Below are 10,070 nucleotides of genomic sequence, written 5' to 3'. Positions count from 1 at the left end.
TGCTGAGAAATGATCCATGCAGGGGGGAGAGAAGATCCTGAGCAAAGCGTGCTGCTGGTGGAAGGGAAACGGGGAGCTCGGCGATGCACATCCCTATGCACCGGACCCGCTCTGCAATCACCAGTCTTGCCGCACAGTTTTAACTGCCATCTGCCAGGGTCTGGCTGGAATTCGCACAGCTGGAGCCTAAAATTTTCACATCCTGGGGAAAAAATATGAGAAGGCAACCTCTCTGAAAAGGAATCCTTTGTTAAGTGATCTTCTAATGCTAAATTTACATTTCTACATGCTCAAGGCAAGTTAAAAATAAATAAATTAAGTATAACAATTAGGCAATTAAACAATGCCCAGATAAAGATGGAAACCGGCAGGATGCCAAGGAACAGGCAGTTGGGTGATGCTAATTTTGTGATACATTGCATTTTATACTATTTCTTTCTCATTACACATGTCTCATCAGTCTCACTGGCCTGTCATATCCCCGGTCCCTGTATGCATCAAAAAGTACTAACGGAGAGGAGAAGGAAGAGCTGACAACGAGACAAGGCGCAGGTGCAGTGCCTTGTTCTCAGACTATGGCCAATGGTTTGCTTTTCTACTCAGGGACACTAAAGACAGCTCCAAAGTTTTTGTTTCTCTAAGAATTAACTCCTTAACTTCCTTTACTGGACATAAAACCCACCTTAAAAACCAGGGATGTTTAAGCAGGAAGATGCAGAAAGGGGCTGCATGGGATACAGGCATGAAACAGAGGTCTCAGGCTGACCTGGCATCCCATGGACCAGGCAGTGCAGATGTGCTCCTCCTGCTTTCATCTCCATGGACCATCCCGTATCACTGTGCACAAGCACCCCTGCTGCCATGGGGGAGTCACAGGGACCTGGAGACAATGCCCACACTCGGATTTTCCAATTATCCAAATGACTAAATGGCTCAGCGATACCTTTTGGAAAACCCAACATCAGCCTTGGAGGAGATTGAGACTATTAAGCAGTTTGGCTCTTTGACTAGAGCTCTGAACTGCCTCGTATAACCAAATAATTTGTCCTGAATATAACTTGTCCTTCCATAATATTTGCCAGTCTGTGTCTACAACCCCTCTGCTGATCAGTCATCCTTTGAACTCTGCTTTATATTCTTGTTGTGATCGTTGCTGGTTGCACTGAGCCAGTCTGGTGCAGAAAGCACCGTGCTGTACAAACGTGGAGAAGGGGATCAAAGCAGCTACACTTTGCTCACCCCCTATGAAGGCTGTTTCCCACCCAGGGGTAAGGGGAATGACCTAAGGGCAACATCTATCCACAACACCACACACTGATCCCTTTTCTGCAGCAGCCAAGGATGTGATTTCTGGCCCCAGGCTGCAGACCCCCATTCAAGAGGTGGCTGAGCCACAACCCATTGCAACGAGCAGGTCTCCTTCTTCTGATTTCGGCAAGTGCTTCACGGAAGAAAAAAATTTCAAGCAGAAATTCTGCCTCTGGTTGGTCGCTGATGTACAACTCCGACTTACAGCATTTGACAATCTGATCAACATGCCCAAGAGAAATGTCTCTAAACCTCTCCAGTGGCCAGATAATTTCTTCCTGGGTCTAGCCCTCCACAAAAGCATCCCTCCTTCCCAAGGCCTGGCGTTCAGAGGTGACACAGAAACAGGCACTGCTCTGCTCCCGAGGACGGCGTTGAGCTGGCTCATAGGCAGGTGCCATGGGCAGCCTTCACTTCTCACCGGGAAATAAAGCCATCCCGATATTGAGCTTGGAAAGGGTTATTCTTCATGCAGGAAAAAGAATATTTAAGACTGCAAAACTTCCTTTGACAGGGTTGTCTTTTAATTACCCTGTGGAATGATAAAATCCCAGCACTGAAAATGTGTCTTTACAAATCTCTAGCTGGAGTAATTAGTCCCGTGCCTGGTTCTCCTGAGAGATTATTGCTGCCTTCTTTTCAGATTACTTACCCAAATAGAAGTGGAATCGTTGCTATGTTTGACAGTGAGATATAAAATATCAGATAAAGCTGTTAAAATACTGTTTCACACGCTGCGTTTCTGCAGAGTAAGGAAGCATCTGCTCTCGGTATCAGCAGCAGAGCTGAGCAGAAAATTCACAGCTGAGGGCTGAGATGATGAATCTCACTTCTTTTTTTGTTCCTGGTCATTCCTGGAAAGATTCAAGTAACCAAGAATTTAGACATTATTCAAATGACTCACATAATACTGTTTGCATCTTGTGTCCATTTTAAGGCTTGAACGCACTCATGGGGTTTTAGGTCTGGTGAATGCCCTGCTATGGTCCGAGGAACTCAATTGGAATATTTGTGTGACAAAGGAAAAGCTATTCAGTGGCAGCACTGAACCCTGAAAAATCCAAGTCTTGTAACACCATGCAGACATATTAGGTGGACACCTCTGTAAGAGTCTCTCTCTTTATGCAGAGGTACTTACAGGGGATGTAGGTAACACTCCTCCTCCTGCGTACTTCATGGTATGAACTCAGAAGGAAGCTTCTCATTAGATATGGCACAGATCTGAGGTGAAATTTCGCTCAAAGAAGTTACGGTTGCTATTTATTACTTTCTGGAAAAAACAAAACAAAACAACAAACATCTTTCTTTGGGAATTAAAGTGCTTGCTACATTATGTCAGGCTGTTAAGCTTACAGTGCTCAAAAAATGCATTACTGACAATCCTTATCAGCTGCCGAGCTGTTGTACAGATCATACCCTGGTTATTTCGTTCTTTTCTTAACCACAGGGCAAATTTATACCCATGCACGAGTATTTCCCAGGCCTGGTGTAACTGCTGTGCTAGCTGCAGGGGCAGGGTGCACAGTGTGGAAGCAGCAGCTCCATCAGGGAAGCAGCATCCCAGCCTTGCCTCCTTGACAGTCTGTTCCTTGCCATCTCAAATCAATGTTTTCGTGCAATTCTCGCTCCTTCCAAGGCAGATTTTGTGTGTCTCTGACTTCTAATGTAACCCAGCGTCACAATAGAGCCTTGTTCAGTCGAGTTCTGAATATCTCCAGGAACAGAGACCCCACGGTTTCCCTAAGCCCCTACGTTGGACCTGCTCCAGCAGGCCAGCATCTTCCTTGTCCTGGAGAGCCCAAAAACAGACACAATAGGAAATACAAGTGTTTTCCCACACCGGGAGTCGAACCCGGGCTGCCTGGGTGAAAACCAGGAATCCTGACCGCTAGACCATGTGGGACCACAGATGCCTCTACCATCAGCCTGGCTCTGGACCTGCTGGGACAGCTCATCCTGCTCCTGGGTTCATGGACCAACAGCCATCTCCAGCATGACCCCATACTTTTTTTTTCCTGGTACATCCCTCAGCCTAGAGGGGGAAAAGACAGCAATGCAAAAAAGGCAAAGGCGTGAGCTCTTTGATCCAGTTGGAGTTCTGCTGGGATTCTCCTGCAGCTCCATTTCAGAGCTTGTGGTGGGACGGGCAGAGTTCACGCAAGGCCAGTCCCACAGGAGTATTGCTGCATCAAGCACCCCTGGATCCCAGTCCCGAGCATCTGCCCGCACGCAGGCCCTTGCACCCATCTCCCCAGGGAGCTGTGCTGCTGCGGAGCTGAAGGCAAGGTCACACACGGGACCACGCAGCATTATTAATGATAATTGGTGGCAGAGCATCGCAGGAACTCATTCCACCCGGCATGAAGGCAAGCGTACAAGCTGCTTCCCCTTTATTTCAATTGATTACACTTTTTTGTTTTTGCATGATTCCCTACAGTAAGTAGCTCATAATTAACAGAGGATGAATAACATTTCTGCCACTCTGTGTATTAAGTTTTTTCACAACAAATGAAAACATAATTGCCATTACACAGCACGCTTATCTGAGGAAACACGTTGCAGTTGGGATGATGGAGATTTACTGATAGGCACACACTTCTTCAGCTACTTAGAGATGAAAACAAAACATTTGTGGCTGAGGGGCTGGAGCTGCTCAGCACACTGAACCGGCTTCCCGCAGCCCCTCCAGCAGTCCTCTCCACCATGGGCTCCCACCGCACAGGGGAGGAGATGCTGAGCAAGGCCAGAACTAAAGACCTTGAGCTGTCTCCTTCAGCCTTCAAAATGAAGCCAGGTTTGCCAAGCCCACCCCAGCTGGAAGCATAGAGGAGTATGTGATGCGAACGTATGATGTTCACAGCACGCTCTGTTTGTTCTTCTAGAGCTCTTGTCCAGCATTGGAAGAGCAGGAGTCTTCATAATTATTCCCAACACCACACAGTATTGCCTTGCTCTGTACAGTTTCTTCTTCTTCTTCTTCTTCTTCTTCTGCTGCTGCTGCTGCTGCTGTGAAGCCTTCTTGGAAAGGCTGGTCTGGTTTTCATTTTTCCTTCTTCAATAAGTTCGGGTAAAATACAGACTCTTCAACCATGTCAGCTCTGCTCTGCCCAAACCTCAGGTCTCTCCAAGCACATTTGTAAAGTGATAGTTTGCCCCCAGAGAGAACAACCTGGAGTATTTCTCCACGCCGTGCCATTCTGTTTTGCTCATGTAAAAGCCCCAGCTTCTCGGTCGTTGTCATGATGCTGGTGTTGTATTGCAGACAAAATGTTTAGGGTGGATATAACTGCCAGTTGCTTCATGCGTTGCCTCCCAATATCTTACTTGAACTCTTTGAAAGTGAATTCTCATCACAGAATAAGAGAAAGGATGAGTTTCTGAGAACAGACCATGTCCTGGCTGTACTTCCCAAGCAAATGGGGACACAGAATACAGACATGGCAGAAAACACTGAACTGTACTGATATATTTCAGGAAAGAGCTTGATCACCCATGTGCTGGGTGTAATTAGTACTCATCAGAGTTGCTTACTACACAGACAATCCCAGAGGCCCTGCCAGGATTTCTGCTGGGCACTGAGCAAATCCACCGAGAGCCACTCCCTGCTCCCAAGCCTCAGTATCTGAAAAGCAAATCTCCCAAGGGCAAGGAGTGAAACAAGTTTTGAGGTGGAGCTCGATCACCTTACCGAAGTGACACACAGCAGGGTTTCCTGCAGGAGTGGAGGGCAGGATTTGGTGTCACAGGGGCTCCTTTGCTCCAGTTCTCCTCCGTACCCAATAGACTGATCACTTGGCCGGCTATTTTTCTACCTCCAGGCCAAAAGATATTCCTTTTCACAAAAGCTGCTGGCCGATGCATCCAGTCCCCGGTGCTCTACGAGAGTAAAGCTGGGTTCTGATGTCTCGCCCTTGGAGCAGTGTTGGTGGAGATCCCACGCTAACGGGGCGTGTGCCATTGCATCCACGTCCCACCACTCCTCCCGCGGCAGCAGGCGTGCGGGGGGTCGGCCCCCACCACCCTCCCCTGTGTGCAGGGGCTCCCTGCTCCTGCCCTTTCCCTGGACCTTCAGGAAAACAACCATTCATTCAACATTTTGGAAGTTTTGTTGGAATCCCGTTGTCATCTCTCAAACCAACCCAGCTGCACGCTTATCTACTCACAGTTTTTAGGCTGGATTAGAAATAAACAGAAAGTTATCAAAATAAACTGCAGGGCTCTCAGCACGTTATTCCAGCGCGACTGTATATACTCCAGGCAGTGCCCCTGTACAACTACACCAGCTTAGGCCAAACACGCTATATTATGAGGGCGCCTGCCAGCCCCCTCCTAAAGGCTATTTAATTTTTATTTGTCAACCACAAGTGATGAGCTGGAATCCAAATAAAACACAAATGAAAACCATTCCTCCCAAAGGGATTTACAGCCTTTAAAAGATTTAAAACAGACCTTCCAAAATGTTCCCATGGCTGGGAGCTGAATGATTTCCTCCTCACACAAACTTGCAGGATTAACACGCTATTTCCAGCGTGGTCACGGACCGCAGAACAGCAGAGGGAGCGGCAGATCTTTGGCGATAGCCTCTGAAATGATGTAGGGGTACACCCTGTCCCCTGCAATTTGCATGTGGATGTCATCGAAAGGCTGTCACTGCATGTCAGTGATGTAACAGTCCTGGGACATATCACAATAAATTACATTTTCTAATTAAAAAAAAAGAGTTCTCCATGGTTTTTGAATACTACAAGAGTACCTAAAAACACAGAAGCGAACAAGAAGACATCCAAGATCTTTTGAAAACTAAGAATTCTCTTGATAAATATATCTCTTAATGAAATACAAGCAATTAAACTAAAAGCCCTATCGAATGCTGCTTGTCACTCCAAACATTGACATTTAAATGAATTTTTTTTCCATCCCCTGGTCCCTTTTCCCTGATAAACAAATTCATTCACAATGGATCAGGTTTCACTAACCCAGAAACCAGATGATAGTCAATCAACTAATTGACACAACAAAGACTTTTATATGAAAAAAAAAAATTGTCTAATTAAAGCTCAAATGAAATTTAATGATACACAGACTTCTTACAGTAATGAACAATCTTATATTAATTACTCTGGTTTTAACCCTTTCCTTTCTTTTGGTCACTTAAATCACGATGGATGATGGATCCAGACGCAGTGGATGATGGAAGCAGAGGCAGTGCCCAGCAGAGCTGCTGTGTCCATCCAAGTGTTTGCACTGTCTCTGTTGGGAGATGGTCCAGATGGAACGGGGTGTGCATCGGTGACCCAAGGGCTCTTCAGCTGCTCTGGGTTAAATCGCTAAGTGCCATCACCACCTCTTCTTCCCTACCTGCTGCCGTGTTCAGAGGAACTGCGCTTCTGCTTGCCTCACGCAACCATAGTGTTCAAGCCCGTGAAGGGCTCAGCACAGTGTGGCCCAGGATGGGTGGGTGGATGGATGGATGGATGGATGGATAGACTCTTTGATCTCTCACTGCGAGGCATCAGCCATCGCAGTGCCCTTGGGAACTGCATCCTGGCCCAGCACCATGAAAAACGTGCTCACAGAGAGACACCGACCCCAGCCCTGCCTTCAGTGAGAGATTTGCTGAGCCTTTTGGCAGGACAAAGGAGCAGCCCACCCCCTCACTTAAGATTTACCAAATCATTGAAAACTCTTGGGATTTTATCTTACGCTTAAGAGCTTTCCTGAATAAAGTCGAGCTTAAGGATGTGGTTAAAGTTCAGCAGGTGACTGAATGCTTTATTGAATCAGGGCTTTGGGCCACCACAAACCTGAGCCAATTCGGGAGAGAAACTGAAAACCTTTCCTGACACCTTTCAGTGTCTAAAGTGAAAAATGCAAAAGCTAAACACTTAAAGGGAAGCACAGCAGACACTTCATCCCCAACATAGTTCAAATCTTAAATATATTTGTAAAAACATGGAGAGGTCAAGGAGAGATTCTCTGAGATGCTGAAGTGACTGCAGGCAGAGCAGTGGCACATATCCCTCAGCAGGAGGGAAGGCTTCATCCACATTTTCTCAGTGCCTGGTTTCTGGGTGCTCCCATGCTGGATATAATCAGTCCTGATCAAAGTAGGATAGAAAAACGTTCCGAAAATAATGAGCAGCCATTTGTGGATGAGCCTAATAGAAGGAAGAGAGAAAAGCTCACCAAAGGGAATAAGAGTTAAGTTTTAAAAATGTTTAATTGCTCATGCAAGCTGAACCCACAAGAGATGTCAAGTGCCTTTTCCATTCCAGTTCCCCCTGCACGCGGTGCTCCGGCCTTTGCCTGCTCCTCTTGGCTCTCTCATTAAGAAGTAGCTATTATTTTCACAATCATTTTCTAGTGCACTTTATACCATTAACAGAGCAGGCTGTTGTGAACGATCATTTTGTTTCCAAGCAAGTTTGGACACAAACAGCATCGAGTTCTTTCACCAGCTGAAAACACCCTGGGCTTCTCTCCCTGTACAAGGGTTTGGATACCCATGGCTCTTGTCAAGTGCCCAGGGCAATCCCAAAACTTGCTGCTTGCTGGGGCATGCCACTGCCGTGAGAACTCAATTATGTTAAACAAAAGCTAATAGGGCACCAGAGGAAAGAGGAAAGGGGAATTAGCAGCCCTGTCAGACTCCTTCAGGTAATTATGGCTTTTCTGTCTAAAAATTACAACTGCTCTGGAAATGCCGTTTCATTATGCTGGTGCGTTTGGTATAAACATGAATGCAGAAGAGTTGGTTCTGCAGTGAAAACCTTTACTTTTGAGCAGGTTTGTCAAAGGTAAAATTAGTGTGGAATTGATTGTGAGCAGGAAGAAATCAGCTTCTGGTTATTGCCAAACACAAGAGATTTAAAGATACAAGAACACACAGACCGCTTGAACAGGTGGATGAAATCCTTCCTCATCATCCCAAAGTGGAGGTCGCCCATCTCCACCCCCTGTAGAGCTCAAAGCCATGTAGCCTAGACAGGAGGCAACTGGGGGAAAAAAAAAAAAAACGACGAGACTGCTGGAGAGGAGAAAGAGACGATTCAGGGAGAGCATCCCCAGAAAGAATCTTTTTTCACAGGGCTCTCAATAAAGGAGACAGCTTGTCCTGGTCCCCACGTGCTCCCAGCCCTCTCCCCACACACCTCAGCCCACCAATGTGCCCTCCCCAGCAGAGGTTTCTGAGCCCAACCATCACCCCCCTAAAGGCAGAGAGACCACAGTTGCACTGGGATGTGTCAGGAGCGGGATGCGACAGGGCCCCATCCCACTGAGCAGGCAGAGATACCCAGCCATGACAAGTGTCTGAGCACAGTGGGACCAAAAAGCACCCCAGAAACATGCCAGGGGTGTTTGCAGCACCTGGGGAAGCCCCTTCCCAGACCCTCAGGATTTATTCCTGTGGGAGAGGGAAACACCGGGGAAAGGGGCTGCAGGGCTTGCCTGCAGTGCAGTTGAATTTTCCCCAGTATATTTAAACACATTGCTTGGCATTCACAGAGGTGGGAGCCTGACAAATGCTGGTACTCTAAGGGTTAAGCTCTTTTAAATGTCTTGGGAGTTATTTGTAAAGCTATTACTTCTGAGTTTGTTAATAAATCAGGATTTAATACACCTGAGTTACATTATCTCCCTGTTCTAATGTATAAATCCTGTCACTAAACCTTCAGGCCCAAGTGCTGTGTGCTTTTAGTCTTAGGTTTAGCTACCTGGTTTCTAAAACATTAGATTGTTTCACAAGTCAAGAGATGGATTTTTAAATCCTTCAAATCTCGCAGCAAGTATACAAATCTGTGTCTGGAGTTACAAATCCGATCAGAAGGTTTGTAAATCCTACAAAAGATTTATTTGAAAAAGTTTTCATTTACAAATTCTTGCTTTGCCTTTGGGACATGTAAGTGACTTATTTGCAAAGGAGGATTCAGCAGACCTGGGTTAGATTGAGAAATCCTTCCCTTCACTCATCACACACAATACAGGACAAATCCTCATCCAGCCAGTCTTTATCTGTCTCCCAAATGGAGTTTGGGGTTAGTAATGAGCTCCGGAAAAGTCAGTGGAAACGAATGGATGCTCTGGAGAGGTGTCAGCCTCCTGGTTTAGACACTGCCTTAGGATACCTGTGCTCTGGAGATGCCTCCTCTCCCCACCGATCGCAGAGGGAGAGGGACACATAGCCCAGAGGAAAGGCTTCCTAGTGAGAGAGCTTTGGTGAGATGTACCCTGCCCTGGAGGTGAACCTGAGGAACACCAACACCTTCAGAAATCCGGTCTGAGGAGGTCAGTAAGGGGTAGGAGTGCTGAAGCCAGGTGATGCCATCCCCATTTGCCCCAGTCTTTTTGCTGCTCTTCCTCCCAGAGATGGGTCCAGTGGGGTCCCACCAGCCGTGGATACAACCGGCATCGCTAAACAGAAGATGCCACCCACCAGCGATGACCCTTCATCCTCCCCAGGTGCTTCAGTACGGTGTGTCATGGCAGGGTGTGCAGCAGCAACCGGCCACAGCCAACACTGCTCGAGCAAGACCCCATCCTAGACCCTACCCAAGGCTGGGCAAAGCCACCCGGACCACACACTCAGGTTTTCCCCCAGAAAGTCAGGCTTGCAGCACGGTTTATCTTTTGCCAGGAAGAGGCAGTCGTGCAGGTAAAGTAAGGATGGGTATGGATGTGCAGGGAAAAGAGCTGAGCTGCAGCAGGGTAGCTGGTTACTGCTCCTGCCTTTAGCCCACCTCATCTGCAAAGCAAAAATCTTC

General features: G+C 47.0%; 1 non-coding gene across 1 annotated transcript; it reads right to left on the bottom strand.

Annotated features, from left to right (window-relative positions):
* Positions 1-3,139: 3,139 nt before the first annotated feature.
* Positions 3,140-3,211, bottom strand: TRNAE-UUC. The gene has a single exon. It is a non-coding gene; the product is annotated as a tRNA-Glu (tRNA).
* Positions 3,212-10,070: the final 6,859 nt, after the last annotated feature.

This window comes from Cariama cristata, unplaced genomic scaffold (assembly GCF_000690535.1).
Source record: "Cariama cristata isolate BGI_N322 unplaced genomic scaffold, ASM69053v1 scaffold18251, whole genome shotgun sequence".
In the NCBI taxonomy this organism is placed as follows: domain Eukaryota; kingdom Metazoa; phylum Chordata; class Aves; order Cariamiformes; family Cariamidae; genus Cariama; species Cariama cristata.
This window is presented reverse-complemented; position numbering and strand designations above follow the sequence as displayed.